Source organism: Leuresthes tenuis, unplaced genomic scaffold (assembly GCF_036924035.1).
Source record: "Leuresthes tenuis unplaced genomic scaffold, fLeuTen1.0.hap1 SCAF_1, whole genome shotgun sequence".
In the NCBI taxonomy this organism is placed as follows: Eukaryota; Metazoa; Chordata; class Actinopteri; order Atheriniformes; family Atherinopsidae; genus Leuresthes; species Leuresthes tenuis.
This window is the reverse complement of record NW_027325355.1, coordinates 7,862,309-7,872,562: the sequence shown is the minus strand read 5'-3', so window position 1 is coordinate 7,872,562 and position 10,254 is coordinate 7,862,309. Positions and strand designations below refer to the sequence as shown.

The 10,254-nt window shown below is 40.3% G+C and overlaps 1 protein-coding gene and 1 non-coding gene across 2 annotated transcripts in view; one reads left to right on the top strand and one right to left on the bottom strand.

Moving 5' to 3' along the window:
- LOC140291582 (NLR family CARD domain-containing protein 3-like) overlaps positions 1 to 10,254 on the top strand; it is a 531,700-nt gene that overhangs the window by 56,075 nt on the left and 465,371 nt on the right. The window lies entirely within an intron of this gene.
- On the bottom strand, positions 6,497 to 6,568 carry trnad-guc (transfer RNA aspartic acid (anticodon GUC)). Its single transcript has one exon. It is a non-coding gene; the product is annotated as a tRNA-Asp (tRNA).

Below are 10,254 nucleotides of genomic sequence, written 5' to 3'. Positions count from 1 at the left end.
GAACTACAGGACAGTTGAGATTAGCTGTTTGCATGAAGATAAAATAGATTTTAAAGGTGTTGCATCTAACATTCAGAAACAGTTGGTGTAGCTCTAGAGCACCAGAGCCTCTGACCAAAAGAAAAACTAATATAAACTTATTTACTTCAGCAGCTCATAAGGCACTTTATCTCGAGAGTGGCTGACTCTGGTCTTATCTCGCTCTTTGCTAGAGGCCTTTTAGGCCAAAGGATGTGAGCTCTTAGGATTACTTTAAGGAGGTGGAAACCTGGTTCAAATATAGAAATAACTTCTTTGTATGGTATTGATTTAAATGTGTCCTCTCAGTAGCTTTTTAAAGTTTTGTCAGTAATACTGAGCGGGACTCTGCATTGATAGAGATTTGTCTCCCTCTGTTGGTGAATAGAGAAACTGCATGATGTCAGTTTAATGAACACAGAAGCGTTCAACTATAGGAGGAAGTGAAACTCTTCCAGTGGTTCCTGCAGAATCCTGACTTACTGGATGGTTTCCAGCCACGAAAAAGCACCGTCTGCAGAAGACGAGCAGAACGGACACAGTGGACCTGATGCTGGAGATGTACTGAACACTACAGATGCAATGGTTGGGACAAAGATGGTTGGAGAGAATCAATCAATCATTCAATCAGACTTTATTTATATCGCACTTTTCATACAAGATAAAATGTAGCACAAAGTGCTTTACAAGATAAAAGCAAATAAAACAAAATGAAACCCAAGGCCATATTATACACCAACATACATATGCACACACACACACACACACACACACACACACATATATATATATATATATATATATATGTATATATATATATATATATATGTATATATATACACACACATACACACGCCACATATACTGGAACAAAGGTAACTGAAGTGCTGTAGTCAGCGAGTTGCAGTGAGGAAACACCAGAGACTGGGTAAAACCAGATAAAGAATGGAGCTAAAAATAAGTAACACAAATAAATAAATAAATAGAAGACTAAAAACATTTAAAAAATAAAATAAGAAATAATAAAATAAGAAATAAATAAATAAACATAGAAATGAAAAGTTGTTAATAAAATTTAAAAAAAAAAGATAAATTCAAACCAGAATAAAAAATTTGCACTATCACAAAGACATCAACAACTAAAATTCTACAATAAATACGCTAAATACACAAACAGACAGAAAATTAAAGCATATGGCTAAAAGGATAGGATATAATAAAACTATGAATGAATTAACCAAAAGCCAGGCTAAAAAGGTGGGTCTTAAGCTTGCTTTTAAAAATGTCCACACTTGCAGCTGCTCTCAGGTCTTCAGGAAGGCTGTTCCACAGGCGTGACACAGAGGAGTGAAGGTCAGATGTGGAAAGAAGAGCACCTCCAAGTCTGCTATCTGATACTGATATCAGTGAAAATGGGCTTCTTCTTCTACTGTTTGATGATGTGCTCAGTAATTTCAGTGATACATCCCTCAGCTTCTGTCTTGGTTGGGTTGGGTTTACTTTCTCTCACAGCCTGCTGTGTTTTACACTGACTGATTTCATCTGAGTTATGAAGCAAAAACAGGAAACTATGAAAAGATGTGAAAAACATCTGGATATAACTGATGTGTGTGTGTCCCGTTACTTTAGAAAGCCTAAACTGATAAAGGTTAATATGGTGACAATGTGTTCTGATAGTGTTGTTTGAGTTTTATAAACTCTGAGGTGTCAAACAGAAGCTGTGAACATTACAAGTGTCACTGCTGCCATTCCTCCAGAACCAATTCTGCTACACAAGCTTCAGGAGCCAATATGAACTTTGTCCGTCTCTGACGTCATATATAATGACCAATGGGAGAGCAGCTGAGAGTCTGGAACAAGCCCCGCCCCCTCACTGTCTGCTAAATGAAGCAAGCAGTCCCCTCCATTATTGGACACACGCTTCGACTCCTGTCCGTCGCTGAAGAACTCAGTAGCTTAGTCCAGCGAGTATTGTTCTGCAACTGGGAAAAATGTCTTCTGTGGCAGCCGTGGAGTCGTTACGCTGAGCTGCTCCGGAACAGCTTGCAGTATGGGCAGGTCGACAGCGGAGTCAGGGCCACAGGACAAGACTGCTGGGACAGGCTTCCGCCAGCCGCCGGACAGGTTGAAGCTCATGATGGAGCCTGTCTGGCTGACAGGACACGTTCAGACGCCACTGGACATTCTTGTAGCAGGTCGCTGGAACAAGTTATCAGTTTGTTTCAACCCTTTACTAATAAAACTACCTCAATGCTTAAAGTGCTGTTTCCTAAATACACACACCACGAACTTCCTTTTCTTCAGAGGTGACACTTTTCATTGCATGACTTTTGAATCAGTACAGTGTGTCCATGGAAAGCTGCTTTAACATTTACTGTATGAACTGCTTCATATAAATACCTCCAATGTAATTCCTTATGGTCAAAATTACAGTCGTACTAATCTGAACCGCAGATGCAGTTTTCCACAATAACATTCCTTATACTATGGAGGCCTGGAGATGATCCTGCACAAGCTGGGCATCCTCGGAATGAGGAGTCACAGCTGCAGCACAGACCTGGGATTGTTCTTTTTCCAACAGGTTGGTGGGTTCTTCATAACTTTGGTCACTGCTAAAAGTTATGGTATACGTGTAGAAATCCTCAGGCAAATTGTGGTCGACCATCAGGAGCAAGTAGATGGTGTTCTGGTTTGACTCATTTTGTCTTTGTCTTTAAGTACTTGTCAAAATGGCTTTTTAAGATAGTAAGTAAGCGTTGTTTTTAAGTGCTTGTCAAAATTACTATTTAAGATAATAATAGTAATTAAGCGTTGTTCTTTGAGGCGATGTGAAAAACGTTTGCTGTGACTTTTAAATCTGCTTCAAAAACTGGACGTGTTTCTTCAGATAAACTCCTGACGAACTGTGAAAAAGGGGTTAAAACATCTGGCTTATAGAAAGTTTGGGTCCTTTGACACATTTGCATTGTGATGTCAAACAAAATCAGAGATGACATCAATTGTGATGTCACCATCAGTGATGACATCACAACTTTGTGATAAGAGTAAGAAAGAGCAACGGCGCTCTGTTCTCAGTCACCATCTTGTGTGCTGTTTTGCTCTCTTGTTCAGTTTCATGATGACATTTTTAAACTTTTTTTCTGTGAAATCTCAAAATCTTATTGTCCAGGTCGGTTTTAAGGCATTAATTGTATGTTCTGGTACTCACGACTGCTTTCTTCATGCCTCCACTGGAAAGTTGGACCTTATTCTGTGATGATCTGCAGGATTGAAGGCTTCTGTTCTGTCTCTCTTCTGGTCTGTGGTTCCAACCACAGATTCTGGATGGAACTGAAGTCCAGATTCCAGAATGTTGATTTGTGTTCTCTGTTAATCTCTCGACGACTTCAGCTGAATACTTCGTGTCACTGTCACGTGGGTCCGTGTATTTGACGGCCAACCGATTTATCATTTTATTTTCAAAAACAAAAAATTAGCTGTTATTTGTGTTCCGACAGCATGTTTCAAGATGAAAACTTGGAATTGGAAAAAATTGGAAAATTTTGATTTTCAATATTTAATTACGGTCTGTGGCTTTTTTGGTTGTGACTCGGAAGCGATGCCATTCCCACACATTACGCACCCACACAGCACATCAATAGAAAGTTGCTCAATCCTGTTGGGCAGGGGCTATATATACATATATATATATATATAGTTGAAACCCTAAGAGAGCAGGACGTTACATGGCTCTCACACGCATATTGTTCCACATTGAGAAAGAAAAAGTCCAACATCTGGACACATCCATTTGAACACAGCGTCTCTAAAATCCTGTCCTGTATTTGCAAGAATCCATAATAGTTTGAACTGATGCATTTCATCAGTATCAACTGAATCAACCAGGAGGTGGAGGAGGCCATACACCAATCTTTGAAACTGCAGCTGTTTTATATCGCTGCACCTGGGTTTAGAATCACACTTGGCTCTGGTATATTTAGAACTTGGAGTTCTGGAAAGGAAGTTCAAATGTTGGAGGGCAGGTGTTCACATGAGGGACATCAGACATTTTAGGACACTACTGAGGCACTTATCAACCACCCTGGGATCATGCTAGTTCAGATGTTTTGCTTCTCTCCATGAGGACAGATTAAGGGGAACTTAGATTCAGAAGATATGGCTCCAGATGATCGTTTGATTTTCAGCAGCTTTAGAAACATCTGCACTGCTGACCAAAGAAAAAACAAAACAACGATCACACACAGTGAGAAAAGGCTTAAGCTGTTACTGCCAGCTGAAATGACACCAAAGCGTCCGGAGTGGCGCTGCTGGGACGGGAATTTTGACACTCGAGGACAAGAATGGAGAGCATGAACGGAGCATTATGCACTGTCACTTCCTGTCTAAGCTACAGTAAGTGTATTGTGTACAGTAACAACAACATTCATTTTGACAATCCTAAAAGATTCTGTTGTGCATTTCTTGTTTTATTCTAAAATATAGTGTTTCATTCACTGATGTGCACTGACGTGTGTCGGTGAGGCATTTTCATCACATATGCTGTGACGTATTAGAACCGAGGTTATAACCTGGAGTCCTTCAGACCAAACCTCTGTCACTCCCTTCACATCCCAGGTGAGACATTAGGGGCCCACAGTGACACCCATCCCGGGGGCTTCACTGTGTGGTGGTTGTAGGCCGTTGTGAGTGTGTGTGTGCATGCGTGTGTAAGTGTTTGTGAATTTGTGAGCGCATGTTATTATACGTGCATGAACGTGTTTACCTGCACGTGCATGTGCTACAAATACTGAACTGTAACACTGATATTTAGCAGCTCCTCAGTTACAGACAAAAGAGGAAACACAGAATGTTCCACATGTGGAAGCTGCTGTGTTGTGTCTCTTTCGGGTTTTATATGGCTATAAAATGACGTGAGGATTGACACTCAAATCTTTCAGCTGTGTGGCGCCATCTGGTGATGGAATGCAATATAACACAGAACCTCTGATCAATGAATGGATTGCACTTGTATGGCGCTTCTCTTGTCTTGCTGACCACTCAGAGCTTCACAGTGAGCCTCATTCACATTCTCACACACAGTCCCACAGAAAATCACCGGGCTTCCTAATGATGGACAGCTGCTCCTACTGAACCCAAACCTCATCTAACCACTCTGCTGTGATGCTTTACTGAGCCCACTGTACCCTGGACTCTTCAACATCAAAAGTCCATCTACTGTTGATTTAGAAAAGATATCTTTAAGATCTGTAAGGAAAGAAGGAAAATCGTGCTCACTGATAACTTTCCAGTGGATGTATGTGTGTGTAAGATTGGTTTAAAGGTGTAAAGTTAGGGTTAAATGATGAATGTAAAGCTGTTGGTGGATGGAGGCTGGAGTTGTTTGCTGTCAGTTGGTAAAAGCTGCTGGTGGATTTGTTTGCAGGCAGATGGTGGAGACAAAAGTTGTTACTGATTTAAAAAGAAAAAAAAATAAGTTATTTATCAAAACTTAAATGTCGGAAATAATTTCCAGATTTGATCATATTTAACCATTGAACTCACATTTGTGTCAGACAGATTATTTGCTATCAAATAGATTTCTTAGATATTTTTTAGATGCTTTGGTTCATGTAAATGTCATAAAGGGAAGGATGCACTCCAGTCCCAGAAGACACATCAACATTCAGAAGCCCGTCTTCACTGATTAAAATGTTCCCGAAGCTTTAATTGTAAAGACCTTTCATCTGAAAGAGTTGCATCTTGTGATAGAAACAGATGGCAGCAGGTCATCAACCACCTTGTGGTAGATCTGTAGGAGCTCCTCCACTGAGTGGTTGAGAATCTTCAGAGGGCCGTCGTCCTGCAGCAGAGACCTGGAGGGCTGCAGGCCACAAATGACACTGCCCACTGACACTTAATGAACAACATACTTTTATATTCCTACTCAGCAAAATGTAGAAAAGTTTTAATGTGACCACTTTGATTCTGTCCATTACATCAGATTTCCTGTGGCCACCACCAGGACAATCAGCAGAAATGCTTTGAGTGAACAGCCTTCCCCAGTGATGCAGATAAACGGGGATTACAGAGCCGTGCCTGTATTCAGATTGAATTCATAGCACATACTAGTTCATAAAGTACAAAGGAGACCAAGAGGACAATGAAAATACAAGTGAATGGTGCAGGAAAGAACCCACCCAGACAATTGGGACCCCATTATTGAAAATGCACATTTTCAGGTCATTTTACCAACAACAATCACAAGAAGTTGAGAATAGCGATAAAAATATTTTCATTCAACCCAATAAAAGATGTAGAATGTCCAGAAATCTCATGTCCAGAAATCCAGTTACTTTCTCAAGCTGTTCCTGTGATTCTGAACTCTCTCAAACATGATGCATAATTGTGGAATGATGTTTACGTTTTGTCAGGCATCAGCAAAGAAGTGGGGAGCAAATATTTCCAGACTTCAATCATTTAGTTGTAAAAATACTTTCTTCTCCCCGTCGGGGAATCGAACCCCGGTCTCCCGCGTGACAGGCGGGGATACTCACCACTATACTAACGAGGAGATGACGTAATTCAGAAATTCTTCATCTCTTTCGCTGACAGACAAAGTCAAGCTGTGAGCAAAGTCACATTTATAAAGTGCAAACAGAGGTTATGTGTTATAAATTCAGCATATTATTAATTCAAAAATAATTAAATAAATTAAAAAGTACCAAACAAAGCTGTTATTCAGCCATGAACAGCTGTGAGTTAACAGTATCATATCACTTGTATATCTTTGATTTTGTCGGACTTTTAAGCTCCATAGCTGAGTGCTTCTGTACAGCTCAGAGGCACATAGAGATTCATACCTGATATAAGTGTCTCCCCAACCTGCTGCCAGAGCTCTGCTTTTACAGCTTAGTTGGCGTTGTGTTTTTCAGTGATGTCATAAAGAGCTCCTCTCTCTGAATCATGGTTATCAGCAGGTCCTCAGTTTGTTCACTCCAGATGGGCAAGTTTCTGTTAAACTCTTGCTTGTGTGGAGAGATGCGTGATGCAAGAAGTCAGACATTTTGCTTCAGGGACACATAAATAGTGAGAGAGCAACACTACTGTCTTGATGTGTTATCAGTGGTGCAACGAATGCTGGATCATATCTCTGGTCTGCTACCTGCTCATGAGTTTTGCTTTTAAATTGATCTCTTATTTCTTTTTTTCACTTTCTTGTCCCTGGTGGTTCCTGCAGGAATCCTCACATGCCTCTGCAGTTATCTGCACCTTTAAAGGTGGATAAGGCACGAATGTCAGGGAGGGTTGCTGCTCCTGCAGTTAGATTTTTACTGTCGTTTCCTTTGCCTCTTTTGTTTCTACTTGCAGTTGAGTTGCTGACAGGGCAGGAGGGTTGACAGTATCTGGGTTCATGGAAACACATGAGTCAGTTACAGAGTACCACAGCTTCTGAAGGTGCTGCTTAGGCCCGACACCTTTTTAGATTGAGGTGAAACAACTTTCAGAGAATTGGTTCAGCATTTCAGAGAGGAGATCTACTTCCTGATGACACAGCACTCACTGTTTTGGTTAAATAAAGCTGCCTCACCTGTGACTGCTGTGGTTTTCTTGCACAAACTGGGCGTGCACTGGACTGGCCTGCCTGCAGTCCTTGCCCAATAGAGAAGGTTGGAGAACTTTGAAACAACCACCACCCCGTGCTGTTGCACACCTTAAGATGTGTTTGCAGGAAGAATGGAAGAATGGGACAAATGTGGGTCCACACCTGTCAGCTGTGGACAGGGCAGTAAAAGCTAAACTGGATAGATAAGAAATCTTTAACACTTGGACAATAGCAGTAAATAATAACAGCAGATAATGATGGCTTTGAGGGAATAAAAATGGTTTAATAACCACAATAAATCAAATGTACATTTGTGGTGGAAATAGAAATAAACATAGTAACATAAAGTGTGAATACTGATTATATTCATTCTATATTTTATTTGTTCTTTAACCACAACAACAGTAGAAAGTGTATGGAAATAATATTTACAAACACACATGAATACACACATAGATGCATTCATACATTAATAATATAATACATGTTTCAAAGAGAGAAAAAAATAAAAAAGATCAAATTAAATGAATAATAAGATGTAAAAAAAGACAAAAAAGGAGACAGAAAGACAGGACTCTTCTTTGAGCTTCAAACGTATTTGATTTCCATCAACTGGTTTGATTGATATGTGATTAAAATAATTGTCAGAATTTGTTTCTGAGTCGTCAGTTTCATTTGATGGAGACGTGAGTTTAGTTCTCAGACTTGGTTCTGGAGATCTTTACCTGTATATAAAAGCAGCACACTTCAACAGACCCAACGCTCTGACGGATATGCTTAAATAATACGTCATATTTGTGTTGTGTAGACAGTCAGATTGTCCCTTTTTGTCCCTTTGTTTCCTCTGCTGTCATCCAGAAACAGTCTGATGTCCTGTTCACGTTTTTCACCATGTCAAAACACAGACTTGGGCTTGAGAAGCCTGTTTAACATTTATTCTGTTTTACCCTGAAAAGACAGAGGCCATGTAATACCACCTGGGGGTCTCTGAAAGGCGTATTTCTGCTCTCTTGGTGGAAATAAAACAAAAAAAGATGTGAGTTCACAACAGGTTTGTTACTGCAGCACATTTACAGCAGCTTAGAAGAATGAAATGGGCTCAGTTTGTCATTTTGCTCCAAGAAAGTATCAGAAAATATGAGCCAGCTCTGTTTCATTCATCATCATAAGTTCTGCTCATTAAGTAAATTCATCTTGGCTGATTACAGCTCAGTGATTCCTCTCTGATATCACAGTTTGTCACATGTGCAGCAAACTAACTGCAGCTGACATCAACTGAATGGTCTCAGCTGAGCTGCAGGGAAACAAAATGTAAATGTATGTACAGACTGAGCTTTCTGTTCTACGGGGTATTTCTCAGACATTAAGAGAATCTTTGTTCTAAACTCAACACAGAATCAGGGAAGACAATCAGACGCAGACACAGGAGGAAGGGCAAGGTACCTGAAAGGAGAGGGACGTTAGTGATTTCAAAATAAAACAGGAAATGACGAGACAAGACATGAATCAAAACTTAACTCGTGACAGATTTCTTTTTTAAAAAAATCAGAGGTTTAAAAATACTTTTGACAATAAAATTGCACATTGGAAAACAACTTAGAACCCAAAAAGTGACCAAAGTCCGACTGTGTTTGAAGTACTTGAGGGAACTGAAAAAATGACATTAACAATTAACTATCATGGCACAAGAAGCTCTGACAATGAAGACATTTTCTTAAAGTCCATGTGTGTGAAATGTTGGGATAATCTGTGTTTATATTTGAGTCACCTTCAAATGAAGAGAAGTTACAACATGAACAAGGGAACCCAGAGAAGGATGCAAGATTTGGATAGCAAGCATTTCCCAGCTGGTCGGCTGTTGTCATGCTTCCTGAGCGATTTACACAAGTCAAACAAATTCCCAACATCTGACACTGAAACACATGTTTGGTCCTGCAGTAAACCTGGAGATTAAGAGGGGTTTCCCCTTTTTTATCCTTTCAAAATAAAGAATGAGCAGATTTCTCACTCATTTTGGTCACAGGCCCATTATACGTGACTTACAGTTTATCATAGAGGGAGAAGGACAAGGAGAGGAGCCGTTCATCCCTGCACTCTGTGGGGCTACAGACCGGTGCGCAGCCGCAGCTTCTCTGCAGACTCAGACTGAGTCAAATGAACACGGAGCAAACGACTCCCTGCTCCATGGAAATTTAACTATGGCTGCAGCCCTGACGTTTAATGTACTCATAAACAACTGTTGCTTTCATTCGCGTGACATATTTTTCCTTCACCCACACTGTATTCAAAGTAAAAAAAAACTTCACCATTTCTCCAAGGAAAGACAGCGCCAGTGCATTATGAAGCTCATTTATCCTCCTCTCTGCGTCAGACACATTCATGCTGCGTTCACTGAAAAAACCTTATTTCCACGTTGCAAATTTGAAAGTCCGGCCAAAATGCCATCCTGTCAACTTGGTGAAAACGGAAAACTCGTGCTACAACATTTCAAATGTGGGACTTTCAAAGTAATTAGGCTTTGGAACTGTAAAAAGGTTTTAAGAAAATCACAGGACTATGGTGGGAAACCGCCCAAACTCGCTTTAACCATGGCCCGAACAGGCTAACGTTAGGCCTGTTTGGTAGCTCGCTAACGCTAACGCCAATAAATGCTA